Source organism: Panthera leo, chromosome F3, assembly GCF_018350215.1.
Source record: "Panthera leo isolate Ple1 chromosome F3, P.leo_Ple1_pat1.1, whole genome shotgun sequence".
Classification (NCBI taxonomy): domain Eukaryota; kingdom Metazoa; phylum Chordata; class Mammalia; order Carnivora; family Felidae; genus Panthera; species Panthera leo.
The window spans coordinates 7,830,959-7,842,221 of record NC_056696.1 but is presented as its reverse complement, the minus strand read 5'-3'; the positions used below and the strand labels follow the sequence as shown (position 1 = coordinate 7,842,221).

The 11,263-nt window shown below is 41.8% G+C and overlaps 1 long non-coding RNA gene across 1 annotated transcript; it reads left to right on the top strand.

Moving 5' to 3' along the window:
* Positions 1-1,779: 1,779 nt before the first annotated feature.
* LOC122212352 lies at positions 1,780-3,395 on the top strand. The gene is made up of 2 exons (XR_006199111.1): positions 1,780-1,891; positions 3,106-3,395. It is a non-coding gene; the product is annotated as an uncharacterized LOC122212352 (long non-coding RNA).
* The last annotated feature ends 7,868 nt before the right edge of the window (positions 3,396-11,263 follow it).

Below are 11,263 nucleotides of genomic sequence, written 5' to 3'. Positions count from 1 at the left end.
GGCTCTGAGCCATCAGCCCAGAGCCCAACGCGGGGCTCGAACTCACGGACCGCGAGATCGTGACCTGAGCCGAAGTCGGACACTCAACCGACTGAGCCACCCAGGCGCCCCCATTCACATGTTTTTTGTGTCTTTGCCTTCAAGGGTACTGGACTTAACATTAAAATACCTTGGTTTTAGTACCAGTTCCTTTAATCACTAAACTGTGACTTTCCGGGTTTTTATTTGACTTCAATAGCCTTCAAGTTCATCTGCTAAATGCAGAATAACCTTTGCTACCTCAAATGATTGCTACAGGGATGAACTGATATAATACATGAGAAAACACCATATGAACTACACAGGGCTATGTTACTGTTCTTAGAACGTTCAGACACAGGAATGTTCTTTATAACCACCCTTTGTCATTTTCATTGGCAGTTATATCCCTTCCTTAATCTTGATTGCTTATCATTAATCATAGAAATTGCACTCAGCCACAAAATTGCATCTCATTAATGTTTATATTTATTCTAGGAATACTGTACTTAGGGGTGCCTGGGTGGCTCAGTTCGTTGAGCATCTAACTCTTGGTTTAGGCTCAGGTCATGATCTCATGGTCGGCTGTGGGATCAAGCACCATCGGGCTCCATGTTGGGCATGGGGTCTGCTTGGGATTCTCTCTCTTCTCTCCCTCTGCTCCTCCCCACCCTCTAAAAAAATAAAATAAAATAATAAAAGTTTGAAAATACTTTACCTAAGTTGCTATTGGTATTTTACACAATACTTTCAAACTATATAAAAATTTCAGGTAAAACATATATGAGCTGTCAATATCTGGTGATTTCAAGCTGAAAGTCTACAGATGCCACTGACCAAAAATTGTTAACATTGTCTGAATAAGACATTTTGCAAGAGTGTAAAACCTTTGGCCAGAGTTGACCAAGAGTATCCAGAAGCTCTGGGAGTATTTCTTAAAGCCTTTCATAATAATAATAATAATGATAATAATAATACCTTACATTTGCACAATATTTACAATGATAGCATGTTTTCATAGCCCTTTAGCACTACCTTATGCAAAAATTATCTGAAAATAGTCTTGGTATTTGCTACCATCTCCATTTTTCAAAAGGAAGAAACTCATGGACGTTGGCCTCAAGACCTGCCCAAAGCCGTGTGTCTAATAAACGTCATGTCAAAAAAATCTCGAATACTTCTCAGTACTTACACACTTTATTTTTCATGTGTTTACTTTTATTAAGTAGTACCAGACTTTCTTAAGAGTTTATTACTGATGAATAAAACATTTCAATAATTAGACCTTCTTTGGCAGTGTATTTTATGTCCTGCATGATTCTCCTCACACGAAACAAGACCATATTAAAACATTGACCCAAAAAATTCCTCTGTTCTTTGTTGTCAAGAAGTAGATCCAGCAGCTTAAGACAGTGTTACTTTTTTGTAACACTTTATTTTTCACAGATGTTTGAGGTTCACCTCAAAATTGAAAGGAAAATACAGAGATTTCCTTTATATCCCCACCCCCACACATGTATAGATCCCCCCATTATCAACATCACACGTCAGAGTGTTACATTTGTTATAACTGGTGAGCCTGCCCTGACACATCATAATCATCCAAAGTCCATAGTGTATGTTGGGGTTCACTCTTGGTGTTGTATATCCTGTGGGTTTGGACAAATGTGTGACGACATGCATGTGTCATTATATTGTCATAATGGAGTACGTTCATGGCCCTAAAAATGCCCTGTGTTCTGCCTAGTCACCTCTCCCCACTCCCCGCCAGCCTCCACACCTATAGCCACCACTGATCTTTTTCCTGTCTCCAAAGTTTTGCCTTTTCCAGAATGTCATACAATTGGAATCATACAGTATGTTGACTTTGCAGGTTGTATTCTTTTACTTAGTAATATACACTTAAGATTCCTTCCTGTCTTTTCATGGCTTGATGCCTCATTTCTTTTTAGCCCTGCATAATATTTCATTGTCTGGATGTACCCCAGTTTATTTATTTCTTCACCTACAGAAGGGCATGCTGGTTGCTTCCAAGTTTAGGCAATTATGAATAAAGTAGTTACAAACACCCATGTTCAGATTTTTGTGTGGACATTAGTTTTCAATTCCTTTGGGTAAATACCAAGGAGCACTAGACAGCATTACTTTTTATAAATACATATGTTAATTATAAGATTATTTCTGTGAAAATTTGAATAAAATAAATCCCTTAAAACAAAATTAAAGTAGTCTTAGATTTAAATGGTTTCCTGAAAGGATGTACAAACAATTATATAATATATTACTCCCTGAGAGGGGTCTTTTACGTTATACTATTTTCTTTAGTCATGTATTATCGATTAGTTGTGAAATGACAATGAGAATTTTTTTTAAGTTTAATTAGTTTATTTATTTTGAGAGAGACAGAGACAGAGTGGGGGGGGGGAAGGGTAGAGAGAGGGAGAGAGAGAATCTCAAGCAGGTTCTGCACTGTCAGCACAGAGCCCGATGCAGGGCACAAACCCACAAAACCATGAGATCATGACCTGAGCCAAAACTGAAAGTCGGACACTTAACCGACTGAGCCACCCAGGCGCCCCTGACAATGAGAATTTTTAAATCCTGTCATAAGTTATTAACAAAGTGGTTTTTCTACATACAAACTTAATTTAGATTAAATTCTCATTTTTTAAGTATCTGCCGTGGGACACCTGGGTGTCTCAGTCAGTTAAGTGTCCAACTCTTGATGTCAGCTCAAGTCTTGATCTCAGGACTATGAGTTCAAACCCTACACTGGGCTCCATGCTGGGTGTGAAGCCTACTTTTAAAATAAACAAACAAACAAACAAACAAACAACAACAACAACAAAAACTATCTGGTTGAGTATCTGTTATGCGTTGGTCATCATGGTGGTCCATCATGAATGGGATTACGTCTATCATTTGTTTATCGCAAAAGCCCTGCAAAGTAAGAATAACCATCCCATGTTACATATGAAGAAACAAAGACCCAGGAAAACCAGCTTGCCCAAGAGACAGAATTAACAAGAGGCAATGGTATGGCTGACGCCCAATGTGGCTCCACTGACTTTCAATGCCTTTTCACAGCAGAAACCTGCCTGGCCTTGTGTGGGCTCCTTGATCTCCACCAGGATGAAAGCCCCACAGTAAGCTGGAGAGCTGATGAGTAGCGGCAGAGGTGGCAAAGCCCCCAGGATGAGACCCTAGTGGAGTGGGTTTCTACTGTGACCCAGAGGCTGCCATTTTACTCTCACAAGAAGAACCAAATCCAATAGCACTGGAATATTTCTAAGAGTCAGAAACCCTGGTTCCAGTGCCGGCTCGGTGGACCACCAACCAACAGTGGGTACTTAATCAAACTGCTCTGCCTAATTGGATCTGTTGGGTTGCTATGGTTTAATTACAAGGTTGGATTTTGCAGTGATCATTGGACAGATCCATCACATCAATACATCTTATTGTCTGTGTCACAAAGAATTAGCCAATGTCTTTACTGAGAAAAAAGAGAGAGAGAGAGAGAATGGTTGAAATAATTAACTGGACACTTAGTACAACTAAAAGATTCTGGTAGGGGCACCTAGGGGGCTCAGTCAGTGAAGCATCCAACATCGACTCAGGTCATGATCTTGAGGTTCATGAGTTCAAGCCCCGTGTTGGGCTCTGTGCTGACAGCTCAGAGCCTGAAGCCTGCTTCAGATTCTGTGTTTCCCTCTCTCTCTGCCCCTCCTGTGCTTGCACTTTGTCTCTCTCTCTCTCTCTCTCTCTCTCTCAAAAACAAATAAACATTAAAAAAATATAAAAGCTTCTGATAGGAAAAAAAATCTGAATTATCCTAACTCATAGTGTGGACAGATTAAATCAATCAGACAGTTGCTTAAATTCTCATTTCATGTGGCCTTCATGCCCACAGCCTTCAAACTGTGAATTAATATTTCAAAATCACCATGATTTCCTAAGACAGTTTTTCATGTATCACGGTATTCTATATAAAGTACGCCCAACTCAACAGTAAAAGAGGAAGCATCTAATGATAATGTAAGCCGCACCATAATTCTAACTCATCCGTAGATTCATAAAACTGGAATCTCACCTTAAATGAAAGGATGTGAGAATGATATGTATTTATTGCATTTGAGCACCCATAAAGGATGGATTCTGTATGGTTTCCTATCTTTTTATTCTACACTGGTAGTGGTCATGGCTGTCTTTTACTTTCTGTTCTTTTTAAGAACCATTGTTATTGAGGGGTGCCTGGGTGGCTCAGTCAGTTAGGTGTCCAACTTCGGGTCACGTCATGATCTCATGCTTTATGAGTTTGAGTCCCGTATCAGGCTCTCTGCTGTCAGCCCAGAGCCCTCTTCAGATCCTGTGTCCCTCTCTCTCTCTGCCCCTTCCCTCCCAAAATAAATATATTTTTTTAAATAAACATTTTTTAAAAAGAACCATTGTCATTGAGTCCAACAATACCGAATTAGTAAATGTTGTAAAGCTATTTGGATACCTCTGACGGTTTCCATTTGTTCCTCATGCTAAGGAGAAATTCGCTGACTCCTTGATCTTATATTCCTGACAATCAGAATAATTTCTTTTTGTAGTAAATCAGTTAAACAAATATAAGGTGGTGTGTACCATCTCAGGGCTTGTCCAAACTCCTATTGTTCACTTTATGTGCATTACACGGTGTCTTTTGAAGGTAAGACGTACATTATTCAGTTCCTAACAAGGAAATGCATAAAGCTCAGAGCTCATTTTTCTGCTCCGTTGCTGGAGCTTTCATTGGTGTTAGGTTTTCTAGGCCAATGATGTGCGTCTCCTTTCCTATTATGTGGCTCTAGCTCTTTGCCCTTCTCTTCATGATGTTATTTTTCTGGTCTTTGTTTTTTACTAATGGCTTTTTTCAAGGTAGGCAGAATTATTTATAAATAATAGATGCAGAATTAGTTAATCTGTCATAAACCAGGACTGCCTGTCAACATGTCAACCTGATTGATTGGTTTCAAGCTATAAAAAAACTATTAAATTGATATACCAGGATGGATGGGGCACATTAAATATCTTCCCTTTCCCTCTTTTAGCATTTCTAGCCTAAGTATGCTCAAGACACTGTTCTTTCCAAAAGCATTTGTTTTATGGCAGTTGATGTGTGCTTGGCCATGGAGACACAGGATAAATAAAACAAAATGAGATTTAAAATGATTGAAGCTTGATCTAGCTGGAGAAGCAGACAGGTGAATGTTGTGACTCAGCTACAGGTACACAAGGTGGAGGGTGAACTGTGGGGGAAGGTATCAGAGAAAATGACCCAAATGGAGATCATATTCTAGAAATAAAATATGGCTGAGGCACCTGAGTGGCTCAATCAGTTAAGTGTCCAACTTTGGCTCAGGCCATGATCTCATGCTTCATGGGTTCGAGCCCCACATCGGGCTCTGTGCTGACAGCTCAGAGACTGGAGCTTGCTTCGGATTCTGTGTCTCCCTCTCTCTCTGTCCCTTCTGGCTTGAACTCTGTCTCTCTCTCTCAAAAAATAAATAAACATTTTTAAAAATTAAAAAAAAAGAAAATATGGTTACACATTTGGCTGAAATTAGCATGGAGACACTTTGAATTTGCTAAATTCAACTTCACAAGCATGTATTGAGTTTGAGGGTATACTTACAGCTTGATAAGCATGTGAGGCTTCAAAATTCTGAGAACTCATAACCCCTCCTATAAATGAATTTGCAATCTAAAAAGTAGACAAACTCTGGGGCACCCAGGTGGCTCAGTCCGTTAAGCATCTGACTCTCAATTTCAGCTCAGGTCATGATCTCATGGTTCATGAGTTGAAGCCCCACATCAGGTTCTGCACTGAGTCTGCTTGGGGTTCTCTCTCTCTCTCTCTCTCTCCCTCTCTCCCTGCCCCTCCCCTGCTTGTGCCCTCTCACACTCTCTCTCAAAATAAACTTTTTTTTAAATTTTTTTTAACGTTTATTTATTTTTGAGACAGAGAGAGAAAGAGCATGAATGGGGGAGGGACAGAGAGAGAGGGAGACAGAATCAGAAGCAGGCTCCAGGCTCTGAGCTATCAGCCCAGAGCCCGACGCCGGGCTCAAACTCACAGACCCCGAGATCGTGACTTGAGTTGAAGTCGGAAGCCGAACCGACTGAGCCACCCAGGCGCCCCTCAAAATAAACTTTTTTTAAAAAGTAGATAAAATTTAATGAAACCACAAATAACATAAGACTATGATCACAAAAACATCAAGAGAATAAATGCTGAATAAGCAGTTCCCAAATGAGGCAGGATTATATAAAAATGAAAATGCAATATTGAAAAACACACATTACCAGAGTGTGGGGACTAGAACCTGGTTTGGGAAGACAGGTCCAAGTGGTTGTAGGCAGAAAGCTGGTTTTTAGAGTTGTTTAACAGAGTTAAAGATAAAATAAAAAGGCCTTCTACAGAAGAGAGATACTAATTTATTTGATGTAGCTAAGGTATCACCATGGACTTGCACACTTAGGCCATCCTCTGAGAGCTAAGAGGCTGGGTCCAATGTTTACCTGGACCTAGGTTCTAGGTTGGTGTTATTCTCAGCCTAGAATGATAACATAAACTCTGCAGGCTTCAGTCTCTTTATTATGAATGGATATGGAGGACTATGGTATACTTAACATCACAGTAACAGGTGCATATAATTTCACCCCTTTCAATCCTATTAGCGAATTACCCAATTATTTATTTGACTACTTTAGATGCATCAACTACAATTCTAATAAAATAAACCATCCGTGCATAATTATTTCAAATGGTTGTGTACCTAGAATTTTATTGACAGGAAAAAAATTGAATAATTGTAGACTATTAGCTAAAATCTACAGTTACCCCCTGAATATGTACACTTCCTAAAGTTTTAACAGAAAATCTCAAGGTCAGTGTATGCACCATGAAGGAAAGGCAATAAAAACTTTTAGATTCTCAATGAAGGAAGCTCCCTGACTTAACACTTATCAGAGATCACAGCATGTACCTACCTGCAAGTGATGGGTGAGGGATGCGGTAAGTTCTAGCAGAGGAACCATAGTGACAAGTGGGCAGGAGAAACCATGGAAGTAAGAACAAGTTTTAACTAGAAAACCTGGCCCAGGGGTCCCTTAGTGTGCTGGAGAGACAGGAGGATTCATCCATCTCCAGACCAAGAACTCAGAAGGAAAGGGAAGGGAGGCTAGAAACAAGTTAACAAAATCAGGTATCGGCAGTTACCTAAGAACCTGTCTAGCAAAAGCAGGAGAAAAACTGGTTTTGCTGATAAGTGGGTTTAGTAAATTGAATGTAAATTGTCATGAAACAGTTTAGAAAAAGATACGATTGCAGCAAGCCAACCGAAATTGCGAAGAATCATTGCTTCCATTTACAATTTTATTATGGGAAGTAAAATGGTGTGTGATTTATATAAACTCTTTGATTCACCCTGTCACAACTCCTCACATGAGGCAAGAGGCAGAGTCTGGCCTGAGACATCGCTGTCCATACTCCCCAAGGAGATTTTCACATGAGCCAAAACCATAGACTCAGGAGGCGAGCAAGTCTGAATGCTGACTCTAGGCTAGGCACCGTGTAGGAGCGTTGCCCGCACCTCATTTAACCCCCACAAAGGTCTACTATGATCTCCCTTTCCTGGTCTAGGAATTGTGGCTCTGAGAGTTTAAGTGGCTGCTCGGGGTCACAAAAATGAGTGTCAGAACCAGAAATCCAACCCAGCACTGATCTCAAAACCCAGGTTCTCACCATTTTTTTACTGTAATCAGTTCATCAAACAGTAGAAAGCAGCAGTACCCTCTTCCCCTGTTAAACTCAGGCTGTGGACTGCTTTCCCTAGTCAGGAGGACGCTTCTGGCATGTCTCATAGTGGAGTTTTGTGTGTGTGTGTGTGTGTGTGTGTGTGTGTGTGTGTGTTGTTTTTTTAATTTTAAGAAGACTCAGTCTAGGAATCATGCAACTCCAAATTTGCATGCTGTTGAAAGGTCCAGCCCTCTTTCTGGAAACTTGCAGAGTCAGATGGTGACAGCTTATCTCTTTCAGCGCTGGCTTGCTAATTGCTGCTCATGGCCCCTTCAGGTCAGGCGCAGGATGAGGAGTACTGCAGGTTCCCCAGGAAGCAGACTCTGAGACACAGATTAATGGACAAGGAATGCTTGGGAGATCACCACCTATGGAAGGGAAGGGGCAGAGGGAGCAGATCAATCCCCGAACAAAGGCTCCAGATGGCTCCTTGGAGAGCTCTGAAGCTGGGTGGCCCCTTGGAGTTGACCTGAGCTGGAGTAAAGGGCTCAGAATTGATTTGTGCCCCACACTGCTCAGCCATTAGATGGGCTGTTCTCCTGGAAAAAGTTGTGACCTCGAGCAAGGCAGTTTCCTTCAGGTGAGGCAATCCCCAAAGAAAGCTGACAGGTGAGCACCACCTTCAGGCAGCACTCTTGAAAGCTGGGGAAATACATGCTTCTGTTCTGAAGAGGGGTCCCCATAGCACAGCATAGCACCCACCCTAGGGAACAGGGGAAGAGGGAAGAAAGGTGTTCCTAACCAGATGGTCATCTGGCCCTGAGGCTCTTTGACTAAGGCAGGTACCAAATACAAACTGTTTTCCTCTTGTGGGGGTGCTTGAGGGTTCCCTGAAGGTCTTCCCATCATGGAGGGTCTCTCTCCTCCACTCCGCCTCATGTTGGCGATGCACATTCAGGCTAGATGCTTATAACTTGCCCCTCAGCACCCTTCTATTCTGGTCCCTTTGGGTCTCACTTCTAGCCTTTAAGGCCAGATGTCCTTGCTCTCAACTCCAGATGTGCAGCCCTGACTTTATGTTCTTCAAGAGAAAGGTGTGACCTTCCATCTCTAGGCTTTCGCAGGAAGGAGTGGGGTACTAGGACTAGGGTCCCCCAAACTCCAGAGGTTACCCCTCAAGTTCCCAAACTGCTTCTCTGGAAGACCCCTCACTTGACTTGAGATGACCAGAGAAAATATCCCTTTCACTGATGAATCCTTACCAACTGGCTTCTTTAACCTCCCAATGAATTAATTACCTGCCTTTTTTTGTTCTGGTTTAGAAGTAGGTGATGGGCAGGACACCTGGGTGGCTCAGTTGGTTAAGTGTTGGACTTCAGCTCAGGTCATGTTATCACATCTCGTGGGTTCAAGCCCTGCGTCAGGCTCTGTGTTGACAGCGTAGAGCCTGGAACCTACTTTATATCCTGTGTCTCCCTCTCTCTCTGCCCCCACTCCTGCCCCATCCTCCCCACCCCCACCGCTCATGCTCTGTCTCTGTCTCTGTCTCTCTCCCAAAAATAAATAAATATATATATTTTTTTTAAAATGAGAAGTAGGTGATGGGCTAATCCTGGGAGAATTTGTTTGGTTTTGAAGCAGGCTGTTGCAAGGCTGATCGGGTACCTTAGGAGCTCCTGGCATCGGTGGCATTATACTCAATGTCTTTGGTAACATTCTGAGGCACTAAGGCAGCCTTCAGCATGCAGTCTTATTAGGTTGCCTCTCTTTTATCTGCCCACACTGGCCTGAAAGCCCTCTTTGGTTTTAATGCAAGCTGAGTGTTTAAAGGTCACCCAAAGAAGGAAGGAAGGCAGGCGTGGATGATGAGTAAATAGTAAGCAAGTAGGTAGTACATAGGGAAAATATATCCCCAACGGATAGATTTTCTACCAAGTAGTGTCCTTGCCAAGACTGATGTTATACACCTTGACCAACAGGATCTTGCCAAAACGTGACTGATCATGTATGATCCAAATGCTCTGTGCCAAATGCGTTCCATCTGCACCACGTCATCACTTACTGGATTTAGAATGGACCCCAGCTGTCAAAGACTGTCCCAAATTGCTTGTTTGCTTAAAGCCTAGGTTTCACAGAAGTTCCTGCAAATATCACACGTCAGCCAACTGCTGGCCTTAAGTAATAGGGTGGAATTAATCCCTACCTAATTGTATTTTATATATCTCAGATGGTTTCACATTTTTATGACCCATTAACTCAATACAGAAAAAAAAAAGTCAGTGTCTGTTTTTCTGTAGTTTATGTCCAAATGTTCTGAATGTCATATTCTCAGCTGAACAAAATGAGAAGCTTGGACTTTGTGTGGCATCAGTATGTACACTACCGCATAATTCCTTCCCCATTGTCCTCCAGTGTCTCCTTCTGGAATGAACTTGGTTACATGGTTGCATTTTCAGCTTTCATTTGAATCCACTAAGGAACATTTTAATTTTCTGGCTAGGCATTGCTTGATTCTAGAGAATTTGGAGAAAGTCACGGGAAAGGTAACAGCCATGTGATTATCCCTACTGTGGGGCGGGGACTGAGAGTCATCCATTCTGTGATAGGAATATCGGGGATGTGTCATTGTAGGGGGACCATATAATCCATATGTTGAATATTGCTACCTTCCTATCTCTTCAAGATAACATTCCCTTATTTTTACATATCACACTTTGAAAACAAGAGCTTGAATGATCTCCCCGAACAAGACATTTATGTTTTCTTTTCACCTGATGGCCCCCAGCCATCTGGGCCATGCCTTCACTCATGCATTTTGAGGGCCGTTGAGGTGTGTTGTGTATTCTCCCCTGGTTGTGACAGCCAGTTTTAGCAAGGTCACGCAGTACGTACAGGAGCAGTATAATCAACACCGTAACTCACCTGTACTGATATATAAATTGTAAACTATACTAACGAGAGTGTGAATCCACTAACAGGTGAAGGTGGAAATGGCCGTGAATACCAAGTGTCTGTTACTCTTACCAGGGAGCACCTGTGTTTCATGGTCTCTGCTCTAGCTTAATAATTCCTCTAGGGACTTGGCAGAGAATCAGCTCAATTCTCACCCTGTGAATCAGTGTGTTAAGAACACCTAAGGCATTGCTTCCAGTCTTCTGCCTTAAGCAGGTGTAAAGTCAAGGATGACCCTGGACATCTTCTACATATTAGAAGAGGAAAGGCTTTAAATGAAGTACAAGACATATTGTATTATAACCATCATTAGAAATAGTGTGGACAATAATACCATGCATTGGAATAGTACTTTAGATTTTTATGATGGCTTTTACATACGTCCCACGGTGCACAATAGGGCAGCTCCCTGAGATATACCAGAAAATCCCCTCCCAGTAATAATAAATGAATTGTAGGGCAGAGTATGGAGAGGCAACCAGCTCCACCATGTGCTACTGGACAAAACGTCCAACTGCCATCGACTCC